General features: G+C 39.6%; 1 long non-coding RNA gene across 1 annotated transcript in view; it reads right to left on the minus strand.

Annotated features, from left to right (window-relative positions):
* The window catches only part of LOC104855731, a 74,863-nt gene that overhangs the window by 57,749 nt on the left and 2,226 nt on the right, over positions 1-14,888 (minus strand). The gene's annotated exons all lie outside the window — the stretch shown is intronic.

Below are 14,888 nucleotides of genomic sequence, written 5' to 3' on the forward strand. Positions count from 1 at the left end.
AAAAAAAATTGTTTTAGGAAATGCCTGAATCCACTTTATCAGACAATTACTACTCTAGTCCGAACTGTAAAGATCTTGCAGTCTTCAGAGGCAAAGGTTCTGCGCCTCAGTCGGGCAGCTGAGCATGCGTTGGCAGTGATATCTTCATGGCTCTAAGAGACTGTGTGGAATCTGTGCTGGGCAGAGGGGGTTTTGGGAACTTGCCTGGCTAAATAAAGCACTGCTATCTTTTGTACTGCAGGGGCAAAAATCTAATAAGCGTTTTCAATGAACTGGTTTAACTGATTCTCACTACTAAGGAAGCCTGTAATCACTAGAGCAGAAGAGATGCCTTTCTGCGTCACAAATATAGCTAAATTTATCTTGCTTTATAATGTGGCACATACATTTGCTCTGTTTTGCTGTGTGAGTAAATGGTTAAATGCATCACAGTTTGCTTTGCCACCCAGGATTAGGGAGAAAACAAGTCATTTATCCTCAAAAGCTCCCATGAGGCACGCAGGGGGCTGGGCGGCTTTTAAGTACACTTGGGCAGCAAAATGCACAGTCCTTTTAAAGCCAGTGACGCATGTGGAGAATTATTCACTTCCTATCTGTGGACCCCTTCCTTTGGATTTCCTATTTCTTTTTCGTTCACTTCCTGTGCGAGCTGACTCAATGCTGCCCTCCAGTGCTGTCATCAAAATAAGAGCTCTAGAGGAAGAAAAACAAGACAAAGAGCCACTGATAATCAGCAAGGAAATGTGTCACCCAAGCTCATTGCACATTTTGAATTGTTCTTCCTGTTGCCATCTAAAAGAGAACATGTTACAAAATAAAGGCAATCCAACAAATGTTTTTTCGAGAACTTTGTGTTATGTACAGAGGATTCAAAGGAAGACTGTTCAAGCTTTGAAGATCTTTAAATTAGACATGAACAGATTCAAGGTTAAATAAGAGACAATTAATACATATCTCCAGGAGGTCATACACGAACTATTCCAAGAGTGATAACATAATCCAATCTGCGTAGCTGACACTCAAAAAATGCAGCATGGGATATCATTTTCCAGGCACTGTGCTAAAATCCTTTATGCCAGTCGTGGAATTCAGTCTGCCCAGTAACCCTGCGAGTCAGCAGCAATGCACCCTTTTATTTATTTATTTTTTACCTGAATGGAACAGACTTTTAGTTCAGAGCACGGTCACCCAGCTGGCCTCTGTATGTCTCCCTAACCCTAAAGACTGATTTTATCTGAGATACTTTGTAGCCACAGGATGCTAAGGAAAGAGAGTTATCACTGGAGTAGAAGTGCCCCCAGGGTTTCCCAAAGATGCGGGATTTGATGGTTTTAAAGGCCTCTAACACATGGTAAATGTCAAAAGGAATAAAGCAAGGAGTCAGGGAAGCAAGAGCTTTGAAAGTGAAGCCAGGTGCGTGGTTTGGGCTGGTCCAAGGAGCGAGGAGGCTCTCACCTCTCATATTTCTGAGCCTGGGTTTGAATCCCAGTTCTGTAACTTACTGAATACATCAGCCAGGCAAGGCTGTGTACTCAGATCCTGCTCCTGTCTGTCGAGGAGACAGCCCTACTCTTGCCGTGTGTCAGACTCCCATGAAAAGCCTGTTCTATTGTGGGAAACTCATCTCTGTTCTCTTCTTTTTCCTCCGGGAGACAAAAACAGAAAGGGAAAGAGTTTTGGGTCCAGGGGATGAAGGCCTTGAAAGTCAGACAGAGGTTTGATTTCGGAACATGGAATCTAAGTGAGAGATTTGATGACATGCACAGGCTACATGAGATGCCAAAATTGTATAGACGATACAAATTATACTTCCAGATATACAGGATGTCTTAGTTTCCCTCCATAAATGTCTGTGATCTATTTCCTCCATTTCAGGAAATGTAGCTGAGAAAAACATAAAAGACGAGTTTGAGATTTAAAAAGAAAAATTACCAAGGTTTTTCTTGATCAGATTTAGAGCTCATTTTTTACAAGTATTTCTAACCCGTTCCTCGCTATGTATAAAATTAGGCCCTATGTGGGGAAACTCAGATGGTCACTTGGTTTTGTTTTGCTCAAAAATTTCCTAAGCTGCTGTGGATTTCCCAGGGTGCTGAAGACCATTAGGCCTTCCTCTACGTCACAGCAAATCTCTTCTGGCTTAGAAAGCATATTGTCAGTGCTACTCAGTTTTAGCACTTTTCGAGCTCCTGTGGCTCTATGTGCAGTGATATCCTGCTGACCTTCAATAGTTAATTTGCTTTTGTAAGTCCCTAGGTCAGGATGGAGCTGTGACTCAGGCTGTGCCTGCACGGGGAGATGGAAATGAACCCAAGCAATTTGGTCATCTGCTCGAGACTTCACGGGGCTCTTTCTGCCCGAGTGAAACTTCTGTTCTGCTGAAAACTGCACCAAGCAATGCATTCAGCATCACTTGGTACAATTTGCTTGAATTTGCACAATTTGTAACTTTGCCGGTTAAAATAAGATAACCCAATTAATCTTTATTTACACTTTAGCTGAAAAAGTAGTCATCTAGGTCTTTTTACTACAGGCAGTCAGTTCATGGGACTTATGCCTTTTCATTAGTGAAGTCTATTCAACGAGCACTTTTTGTATGTGTGAAATGTTTAAAAGAAAAGGAATTGGGGGAAAAGGAGGATGCGGAGGTTGAGGGAAAGGTTTATGTTTTCAGTTTCACTCTCACCTTGGAGGAAAATGCAATTTTGGACTCTCTGTCGCATTTAGAATTCCCTGTGAAATTTGGTGGAAGATTTCCGATCTGTTCACCTTACCCTCTTCCGTTTCTCTTCTCATAAAGATTGCATCCCATGGCCCGGCTCTGTAATTTCTTGCGTGTATCACAACATCTCTCTCACTGCTCCCCCTTCACCACAGTGTTGGCAAAATAGAGGATGCACAGGAGACGTGGGTTCGGCCTCCTTCTCCACCGCGTCCAGTGTTACATCCAAGAGGCTGAATACGGTTGGAAAGAAGTACCGCCGCCTAGCGGTATGCTTGTGAATCTGTGATCCCAATCTCCAAGCTCGTCTCAGGACTCCCCTGACGCTGGTCACATCACTCTCCAAAGCCTATTCTCTCTTCTACGTCTTCTCCTTCCCCCTCTTCACTCTCAGCTGAGTCCATTTATTTCCCCGAGAGGATGAAGTGATCAGAAAAGAACTTCTACTTCTCCCTGCCTTTGAACACACCAATCTCCACCCTCCTTCCTGTGACGATGAATGAACTCATCAGTGTTCTCTGAGGACAGGTCTTCCTACGGTACACCGAATCTCACTTCTCACCTTCTCCAACACGATGCTCCTACTAAGAAATTAAACACAGCGTTGTTTCCTCACCTCCCTTTTAAACTCATGTGCTACCTCTTTGTTTCCTTATATAACAAAACTTTTTGGAAGACGTTTCTCTGCCAGCCCTCCACACTCCCTCGATACTGTGGTTTGAACATTGGTTCAGGGTGGTCCATGCTTAAAGGCTTGGTTCCACAGGGCGGTGCTTTGGGGAGGTGGTGGAGCCCAGCACAAAGCCCTCAGGTCATTGGGATCGGTTCCAGGGTGGACGGTAGGAGCCCAAGAGCCCTTTGCTCTCTCTGCCTTATGGCTTGAGATGTATTCATTCCTACGAATGTTCCCACCATGATGTGCCACCAACGGCTGCCCTCAGAACAGTGCTGAGCCAGTATGAGCACCACCCGGCTGAACGTCCTACATTGTGAGCTAAACAGACCTTTTACCTGGAGAACTTAGCCATCTCAGGTATTTTATATGAGTAATGCAAAGCTGAGTAATGTGCTCACTTCCCATGCCCTCTTGGATACCTACCAATTGTTTTCACCTGGTCTTGCCAGTCACTCCTAACCGGTTCACAAGGACTTCCACAGTGTAAAGCTAACTCTTCATTTTCTGTCCTCTTTCCCAAGATCTTTCGGCAGAATAATCCCTCTTCTTTGTTTACTTCCTTCACTGGCTTCTATAATTCGGCCTTGTCTTATTTACCTACTACTCAAAGATGCTTTCTTCTCAGGCGTTTGGACTCAGGTTAGGAGTCTACCACCAGCTCTTTGGGGTCTCCAGATTGCTGACCGCCTATCTAGGAACTTCTCCAGCTCCCGATTTCTAATCCCTTAATATGCATTTTATAGGCATTTAGGCAATTTTCTAGGCATATCAAGTTATTCGGATGACTGCCAATACCAGCATCATGCACAAGCATGTGGCTCACCTACTTTTCTTGGTAAATGGGTTTGCAATGACTGGGGCTATATTTGCTCACACCGTCGATATGAACTTCCTCTGTCTAGGGCAGTCCACACGCGCCTGATGAGTAGCACCCTTTTGTCACCTCGTAGGTAATCTTTACCTATGGGTTCCTGTTCAGCCTCCTCCTCAGAGAGATCAAGGCCGCCTTGGACTTATGTGGAATTATGTTTAAAATATTGTAGAGAAGAAGCACGGTTTACTAACAGAATTAGTAACCTTGCATTGTGCACCTGCCTGTCTCTTTCAGGAGACAGACTCCAGAGTTGGCTCATTCCTGAGAGCTGGACTATTCAGCTATTTTGTTTCCTTTTTTTTTTTTTTTTTTTTTTTTGCACAAGGGATCAAAACCAGGGTCTCTTACATGCTCAGCAGGCCCCACTGAGCTACATCCCCAGGCTCCTTCCTTTCGAGAAATCGTTTCTTTATGTCACTCAGGCTGGCTCTGAACCTGTAATCCTCCTGCCTCAGCCTCCTGAGTAGCTGCGATTACAGGTGTGTCCCACTGTGCCAGGATTTTAAACTCTAAACTCAAGAAGTTCAATCAGCTGTTTTATGGATTGTCCTCTTTATTGCCATTAACTTTGATTTCATTTAATTAGCTAAAATTAATACTTTTAAATAAGAAAATCTAAATTAAGGTGTTGTAAATTGAGAGACAATCAAATACCAGTATTTCTCCTGTATTGTCAACTGATGACAATTCTTAAGGTGTTGTAAATTGAGAGACAATCAAATACCAGTATTTCTCCTGTATTGTCAACTGAAATGACAATTCGCTAACAGCGTCCATTTGTGAGCTGCTTGTTTCAGAAATTTTTATTTCTGGGCTTGAGAGAGAAGTAAACTCGTCCTTGGTTTGCTTGTGTCACCCTTCGCATTTCCCTCTGGAGCTCGAGGAGGGTGTCGGGTCTCATTTCCCCTGCCTCAGACATGGGTTCAACAAGCCGCGGAGACTGCTCCTGGTTGTCTGCGACTCATCGGGCTCAGCTCTAAGCACAAAACCGCCAGCTCAGACAGCGGTGACAGAGCTGAAGAACTGGCCCGCTTTCCTCACGGGGAGGAAAAGGAAGACAGAGGCAGGAGACACAGTTATTTGCCAGGGAGTTTCTTGCGAGAGAAATGTGCCGCCAACCCCATCAGCGCCAGTTTTCGCAGGAAATGTGGCCCTGTGTTCGCATAAAAATGGGTTGCTTGAAACTTAAGCACGTTTTTCTTTTTGTTCGGTATGGGGGATTGAATTCGGGTCCTTGTGCTTGCGAGGCAGGCGGTGGTACCACTGAGCTAAATCCCCGGTTTAAACCCATTTTCCCACCAAAATTTTAGTCATGGTCTTACGTCAGTTTCGGTTGAGTTGATTTCAAAGAATCAATGCTGAGGTGAAGGCAGCAAGAGAGAAAGAAAAGGGAGTGAGGGAGGGAGGAAAGGAGGGAGACAGGAGAGAGAGAGGGATTTTATCACGATTTCTGGAGCACAAGATAAGCCTAAATTAAAATACTGGGTATTTCGGCGTTGGGTCTTCCTTCCTTACTTTTGGAACCCTCTGCATACTGTCTTGAGTCCTAACTGTCTTTCCTGCTCAGATGCACAGAATTCAAAACTACGTCCACCCTCCTCCTGTGGCAGTGTCTAACCCCTCCACACGGCCCGGTTTCCTTCAGGCACTGGCAGCCGTGCCAATGGACTAATTACTTTCACAGTTCCCAATATCCCAGAAATGGTTTCCTTTTTTCAAAAAGAGAACGAATATTTTTCTTCAATGAATTTTTAAAGCAGTGAAACAGCAGCGTCTTAACATGAGAAGAGAGGTTTTGGAGATTTATTTTGCCTAAGCTATTTCAGCCTGTGTTAGTTCCATTCTTTCCTTCTGAAACCTATGAAATTTTCAAGCACCTTGCTGCACTTCTGCGGCAAGCAGAGGTGGGACAAGGGGTCAGGACAGCAGGAACGCCTCCTCCGTGGGTTTACGGGTTGTTTGTAAGGTCCCTGCTGCCTGCCCCAGTTTTGTGCTCCCCAAATCCAAGTGCTGGAAGTACCAGACCCACGTGATGGCGGTATTTCGAGGTGGAGCTCATGGGAGATGATTTGGCTCCACCCTTAGGCGGGGTTCATCCATCCATAAATTAACGGATCGGTGGAGCGATGGGTCATCCCAGGAGGGGACTCCTTACAAAAGCCAGCTCTCTCCCTCCGGATCACCGTGGGACTAAGAGGCAAGCAGGCTGCCATCACATGCTGAGTAGACAGATGTTGGCATCATGCTCTTGGACTTCCAAGCCTCCAGAACCATGAGCTACATAAAGTCACTCTGTAAATTATCTAGACCCTGGAGTTCAGTTACGGAAACTGAAATGGGACTCAAACCTTTTCCTAAATTCCTTCAGCTCTGACAGCTTCCCACCCTGGAGTGCTAAGTAGTAGGCTTCAAGTCCCTTCTATAGCTTCATTAAATAACTACTGTGGGGAAGAGTGAAGGAAATTCCAGGGGAGATCTCGCTTACTTAGTGATTAATTGGGACTGGTCCATATTTAATCACAGCTCTCAACTCAGACTTTATAATTTAAACTTTGCTAATAGTCTTGTTGACTTGTCAGACACTTCTACAGACTATCTTTGAACTAAAGAGCCTAGCTTATCTTTGGAATTAAGCACGCGGCATTACCCTCAGGCCTTCAATTTGGTGTGAATCATTCAGTCGCTAAATCAAACAATGTGTCAGGAAGCAAATTGGTTTCCCTGGACTTCAGTCGCTGATGATAATGAGCCAGAAAATTCCACTTTAACTTCTTCAGGATAATTCCCCAGCGCCCAGCACAACCTAATTTCCATAAATATCTTTGAGGCCTAAAAGTACCTAAATCACTAAGGGCTTTACTACAGTAGGAGATGTTTGACATTTAATATTCCCTTTGGAAATAAAAGGCAATGATTCAAGTATTCTGTCCCAAATCACATATCTTTGGTGTCTCTACCACCAACAGTTCATTAGAAGAACATCCTATTTACCCGTGATCATCAACAGAGCTGGAATAGCAATTTGACATTAAAATTCAATTACAATTTCAGTTTGAAGATATGCCTTAAACTGAATTTGCTAAAATGTTAATAAGAACACCGGTCACCAAATTTCTGATACTGATAGATTTCTTATAGAAGCACAAGTAACATTTGTGTATTCAAGCGGTTAGAAATCAAATTTAAGCAGAAAGAATGGACTTAAGTTCTCAAATAAGTTATAGCACCGTAATGTCTTTCTTAAAAATTCTAGTCTTAATGTTTTTGAAACATAAAGTGAGTAAGAGCTGAAAGAGCAGGAATGATTTGAAACTGAATCACTTTTTATATTTTAATATTATGCTCATCCATATAATAACGTTGAATTCTCATTACTTCTTTACCCATCTGACTTTTACATTAGTAACTTAATTCTGAATGGCTATAAACTGAAAAACCAAATAACTCTATGGTGAAGTCTATTTTATAAGACAAAGTAATATCAACCTCCATGGGGAATGGGAGGGGAGAAGCTAGACAGGCTAATACAGGGCCTTGCATAACAGACACACTCTGAATATTTATCGTGATGCTGAAAAACGATTAAATTATTTATTATACCATTTTTAGCAGTGCCAAAGTTACTAGTGTTTAAGTAGAGACAAGAGTTTAAGTTCTCCCTAAAGAGAAATGGAAGTGGAGAAATCAGCATCTGAATTTAGCTTAAAGATTAAACAGTGTGAAAGAGCCTTTGAAGTTAACGACATTCACAAACACACAAACTAAACAAACCAATGGCTGTTGCATGGGTACATATTCAAAATGTCCTACTGTTGAAAAATCTTCTCCTATCTTGGATCTGGTAGAACAATGACATTTCGACCATTTGTACTTAAAAGCTATATATGAAATAGCAAAGTTCCGACTCTATTAATGGATGAAAATCACTGTTAGGGAGGGTGAAGGGGAGATCACGTAGGACCAATGTGCTTTTTGTCAAAATGAGGTCCACGATCCATCACAGATCATCCAAGTGTATTTTTACAGTGATGTTTTTGAGATGATGTCACCTTATAGCAATCCAATTGCCATCTCCATATATGATATATTCATTTTCATCTTTTAATAAAAACTGTATCTCAGTTGTGAAGAGTTGGCTTGGTACTGTAAATGTGCCTTTTATAAACTCTAAGGAATCCATGAAAGCGGAAGAGGAGATCCTGTTTCACACTTCAATGAGATCAACTGGGTGGAAAATCAGCCAATCTGGCAATATTGCTAAAGGGTATGGTGTAGGCGCCATATTCATTTCAAAAATAAACTTCTTAATTTTAGAAAAGTTTTAGGTTTGCAGAAAAAATATGAAGGTAGTACACTGTTGCCATGCCCTCCACGCTTGGTTCATCCTGTTGTTAACCTCTCACATCCCTGTGGTACGTTTGGCACAGTTACTGAACCAATACTGATACAGTATTTTTATCAGAAATCCGTTGCTTAGTCAGATTTCTTTACCTTTTACCTAATGTCCTTTGTCTTGTCCAAGGTCCCATCCAGCATCTGACATTACATTTAATCATGTCTCCTGTGACTCTGGTATTTTTTCCAGACTTCCTTAGTTTTGATGACCTTGGTAGTTTGGAGGAATATTTAACAGCTGAATATTTTATACAGTGTTGTTCTATTTGCATCTATTTGGTATTATTCTTATGATTAGACAGGTGGTAAGTTTTGAGGAGGAAGCCTATGGAGGTAAAGCACCATTCTGTCAGCATGATATACCCCTCAGGATGTTAATTTTTACCACTTGTCTAAGGCACAATTTGCCAGGTTTTCTATTGTAAATATGATCCTTCTCCCTCTTTAAACTATATCACAACCCACACAAAAAGGAAAGGAAGTTATCTTTCATTTCCTTGACTGTGGAATATACACACAAGATATTAGGAATTCCTCAGCCTGAGAAATGTGTCTATTTCATCTTGTTTATATATTTAACCATTGGTTTATATTAACATAGACTTGTGAATACTTATTTTCTGTTTTGAATTCTATCCCAATACTACACTATATATTGTGTTCAAATTGTTCAAGTTTTGTTCATTGAGAGCTCTTCCAACTCCTGTCTTCCCTTGGTATGTCCTCATTGTTCTGCTATTCTTTTGGGGAACACATTCCATGTTCAACTTGTATATTTTCTCTACCAGCTGTAGAATCAAGAGCTGTTGCACATTCTGTTAGAGAACAATACCGGAAACCAAGATGTGGGTCCTGGGTGCGTTCATTGCACTGGTTGTTGTTAGCTTTTCTGCTGACTTAGAGAATGTCATATGCACATATTAACCAATTCTCCACCTGTTTTTATAAATAATCTACATGTAACCATCTGTAAACATCGACGTGCCTGTTAATCTTCACTGCCAGCTTGACTGGACTGAGAGGTTTCTGGAAAGGCGATCCAGTTGTGAGGATGCCAACCTCATCAGTCGTTGAACCCAGGAAACTATACCCAGCCCTGGCCCCTTCTCTGGGCCCTTTCTCTACTCTGCTTTCTGGATGCTATGAGTCGAGCAGTTGTCCTCAGACTCACTCTTCTACTGTGATGTTTCTGGCTTGGAGCCAGCCAACCATGGACTGAACCCTCTGAAACCGGGAGCTAAAATAAACATTTTTTCCTCTTTTAATTTATGTTAGATATTTTGCCTAGCAAGCAAGAAGAAAGATGACCAATACAATGAGCTCATACAGATCTCTCCAGATCAAGTCATTCTAGAGTTTACCCCTTGCTTACGTGTAAACTGTGGACCAGTGAGAAGCCTGTTTCCCACCAACCCCCATCCACTTCCTTAATTTCTCAACTCCAATGCATGCACAGTGGTTTCAGATTTGCTAACTTCTATGCCTAAGGAAAACAACTTCATCAATTAGAGTATAATGTTTATATACTGTTTCCTTTATACATTTTCCCCTTTGGAATTAAAAATTCCACTTATTTTTAAAGTTACTTGTATCATTTCCCAGCTACTAGCCTATGTTTATAAAAGACTTACACTCTTATTACATTCTGCATCCCATCCTAGAATACCTTGAACTCTTAAATGGTTTCTATTTTGATTTACAGATATGAAGGCTCATTTTTTGTGAGGTAAAGTTGTATAGGTTTTGACAAGTGCATTTAACTCATAAACTATTAGAAAGTATCACAGAGAATAATTTCACCACTCTGAAAAACATTCCCCATGTTTTAATACTCAGGCCTTCTACCCTCCTCTGAGAACCACTAATTTTTAAAAATTTCTACAGTTTTTTTTTGCCTGTTTCATAATGCCATAAAAGGAGAAAATTGCATTTTTAAACCTATAATGTGCATTTCGGACTCTTCCATGTCTTTGCTTAGCCTCAGAGCTCATTTTGCATTGCTGAATAATATTCCACACGTAGATATGCTACGGTTTGCTTACTTGCCTTCTATTGAAGGGTTATTTAGTTTCTTTCAGTTCTAGGAAATCACAAGACTGATATAAACATTTATGTACAAGTTTTGCAAATGCATATTTTTTCTAATCAGTTGGGTAAATATCTAGGACTATTACAGCTGATCACATAGTAATATGTTTAGCTGGGGAAGAAACTGCCAAGTTGCTTTCCAAGGTGGCTATACTCTTCTGTATTTTTGACAGCAATGCCTGAGAGTTCCTATCACTTTGCATCCATAAGTTTGGAATTATAGCCATTCTACTAGGTGACTCATTTTATTTCCATTATTTTTTAATGTGTACTTCCTTAATGGAAATGATGCTAAGCATTTTTGCCATGCTTATTTGCCAAATATGTGTCTTCACTGATGAGACATGTGGTTATATCTTTAAACCACTTTTTAAGAATAAAAACTTCATGAGATATAATTCATACACCATAAAATTTGCCTTTTAGGACATTGTATGTCAATATATTCTAGTGTAATCAAATAGTTCTGCAGCCATCATTACTGTTAATCTATAGACATTTTATTATTCCAAAACCAGTCACCGTCAATTCTGCCTTGGCCCCAGCCCCTGGAAACCACTAATTTACTTTCTGTGTCTATAGATTTGCCTACCCTGGACATTTCATAGAAATGTGATTTTATGAGATGTAGTCGCTTATGTCTATTTTCTTTCACTGAGAATTATTTCTTCAAGGTTTATATATGTAGAACATATCAACCTTTCCTTCAATTTTGTGATTTCTATCTGGTGGTGTGGATATGTCACATTTTATTTTTGTCTATTCATCAGTTGATGGACATTTGCGTTCTTATACTTTTGGCTACCATAAATAATATTTTGGTGAACATTTACGTATAAGTTCTGGTGTGAACATTTGTTTTCAATGTTCTGCATATGTTCCTAGGAGAAGAATGGCTGGAGTCATATGGTAGCTTCTTGTTTATGCTTTTTGGGAAACTGACAAATGGTCTTCCACAATAAGAGCACTGTTTTCCATTTCCATGAGCGGTGTCTGGAGGATTCTGAGTTCTCCACACCCTCGTTAACATTTGTTATTTCCTAGCACCCTCCCCTTCCTCCTAACTCTCTCTTCTCCTACATCTCCTACTTCTGTTTTGAAGTCACCCACCCTCGTAGATGTGAATTGGTATCTCATTCTATTTTTCTAATGACTAATTGTTGTGGAACATCTTTCATGTGGTTTTGGGGCACAGGTAATTCTCCTTTGCACATATGTGTGTTCAAATCTATCGCCAATTTAAACTTTCATTACTGAACTTTTTACCATTGCACTGTAAGATTTGTAATATATTCTGCACAAAAAGTCTTTTATTACATGTATGTTTTCAAATATTTTTACCCATTCTATGAGTTTTCTTCTCATTTTCTTGATGGTAGCCTTTGAAGCATAAAATTTTTAATTTTGATAAAATTTAACTTTCTTATTTTTCTTTTATCATTTGTACTGCTGGTGTCATATTTAAGAAACTATCAACTGACCCAAGATCATGAAGATTTACCCTTCTATTTTCTTCTAAGAGTTTATAGTGCTGGCCTCTAAATTTAGGTCCACAGTCTATTTTAGGTTAATTTTTTAATATAGTGTTGAGTAAAAGGGTCAAAGTAGATTTCTTTGTTTTGGTTTTGAGACAGGGTCTCACTATGTAGTTGTGACTGACTTGAAACTCATTATGCAGCCCAGGTTGGTCTCAAACTCAGCGATCCTCCTGCCTCAGCCTCCTGAGTGCTGAGATTATAGGCATGCACCACCACACCTGGCTCAAACTGAATTTTTTCTGCTTGTGAATTTGCAATTGTCCCAGCACCATGTTTTGAGAAAAGATATTATTTCCTGTTGAGTTGTCTTTGTGCCAATATTATATGATTATGCTTTTAAAATGTGTCAAAACTCACATAACATAAAATCAACCATTTTAAAGGGAACAATTCAGTGGCATTTAACACATTAACGACATTGAAGAATCACAGATCCCATCTAGTTCCTTAAGGTCTTCATTACCCCCAAGTAAAACCCCATACATCTGCAACACTTTTACCTTTTCCTAGATAATTGTAACCAATGTTCTGCCTTCTGTCACCATTAGTTCACCTGCTCTGGATGTTTCATATAAATGCAGTGGACAGTACATGGCCTTTGGCCTCTGCCTTCCTTTTCTTGGCACAATGTTTTGCCCATTTGTCCATACTGTAGCATGTATCCCTACCTTGTTTCTTTTTAGGGTGAATAATATTCATGTGTGTGTGTGTGTGTGTGTGTGTGTGTGTGTGTTTCTTATATGTTGTTGGATTTAGTTAGCTCGTATTTTGTTGAAGAAGCTTGTGTCCATATTCTTAAAGTTTCTTTTCATATCCTAAAAGTTTCTTTTATTCTGGGGTCTTTGCTTTTGGTATCATGGTAAGACTGTGCTCCCTATACTTTTATTTTTTATTTTTTAGAATTTTGTGAAGGATTAGTGTTAAATGATTTTTAAATGTTTGGTGGAATTCACCAGTGATGTCTTTATTTTACTATGAAACCTTCTGGTTAACAACTTAATCACTTTAGTTTTTATATATCTATTCAAATGCTGTTTCTTCTTGAGTTAGTTTTGGTAGTTTTCATCTTATCTATTTTCATTCTGACTAGCTAACATATTGTCCTATAATTGTTCATAGTGTTCCTTTAAAATTATATTTTTTATAATGCCAGTAGTGATAGCCCCTTCTATTCTTGGCTTTCATAATTTGAGTCTCTTTGGCCTTTTTCTCTTATACAATCTAATGAAACTTCGTCAATTTTGTTGATTCTCTCAAAGAGCCAAGATTTGATTTTGTCAATTTTCTCTCTTATTTTTCTATTCTTTGCCTCATCTATTTATACTCTAATCTTAATTATTTCCTTTCCTCCACTACTCTACCTTAAACTTGTACTCTCTTTGTAGCTTCTTCTTTTTTTTTTTTTTTTTTTTTTTTTTTTTTTTTTTTTTTTGCAGTCCCGGGGATCAAACTCAGGTCCTTGCGCTTGCAAGGCAGGCCACCAAACCACTGAGCTAAATCCCCAGCCCCCTTTGTAGCTTGTTAACGTGAAAGTGTAGGTTATGAACTTGAAATCTTTCTCCATTTGGTGTTCATAGTCATAGGTTTTCTTTTATGCACTTAACTGCATCCATATTTTTTGATAGGTAGCATTACTGTTTCCTCTCACCTCAAATCATTTTCTAATTTCCCTCATGGTTTTTGATTCAGGGACCATTTATTAATGTTTTGACTAATGTCCACATATTTTCTACTTTTCCAAAATTCTATCTATGAGTGATTTCTACTGACTTTCCAGCTTGGTCTGAGAACATACTTTGCCTAATTTCACTCCATTTAAATGTAATGAGGGTTGTCTTACACTCTAATATGGTCTTTCTAAGAAAATAGTCCATGTGCACTTTAGGAAAAATATATATTCTGTTATTTTGTTCAGTAGACCTTAGGTACATTCGACAGACCATACTATTCTGTTTCCTTATTCATCTTTTGTGTAGTTGTTCTATCTATGGTTGAAAGTTGAATAGTAAAGTCTCTAACTATTACTTTCTAATTGTCTCATTTCCCTTTAAGTCTGTCAGTTTCTGCTTCATGTGTTTTGGATCTCAGTTGCATGGTAAATGCTTATTTATTTATTTATTGGTACCAGGGATTGAAGTCAGGTACTTGTGTTTGCAAGGCAGGCGCCGGAACCACTGAGCTAAATCCCCGGCCCTAAATGCTTATTTATAAATACGATGTCTTCCTGAGTTATCGCTCCTGTCATCATTATAAAATGTTCTCAGTGTCACTGGTCATATATGTTGTCTTAGTGGCTATTTTTTTTCTTATATTAGTATAGCCATTCACATCTCTTTTATTTGCATGGCCTAATCTTTTCCACTCTTTTTCTTTCAAGACATCTGTGTCTTTGAATTTAAACGGTCTCTATAGATAGTGTCCAGTTGCAATTTTAAAAATATATATTCTGCTCTTCTTTCCTTTTTGTCTCAAGTGCTTACTTCACTGCACTTACTATAATTACTCACAAAATGGAATTGCCACCTATTTTGCTATTTATTTTGTGTATCTTGTGTGGTTTTATTTTTCTACTGTTCCATTGCTGTGTTTTTTGGA

Source organism: Fukomys damarensis, unplaced genomic scaffold, assembly GCF_012274545.1.
Source record: "Fukomys damarensis isolate Sample0158 unplaced genomic scaffold, DMR_v1.0_HiC HiC_scaffold_37, whole genome shotgun sequence".
Taxonomy (NCBI): Eukaryota; Metazoa; Chordata; class Mammalia; order Rodentia; family Bathyergidae; genus Fukomys; species Fukomys damarensis.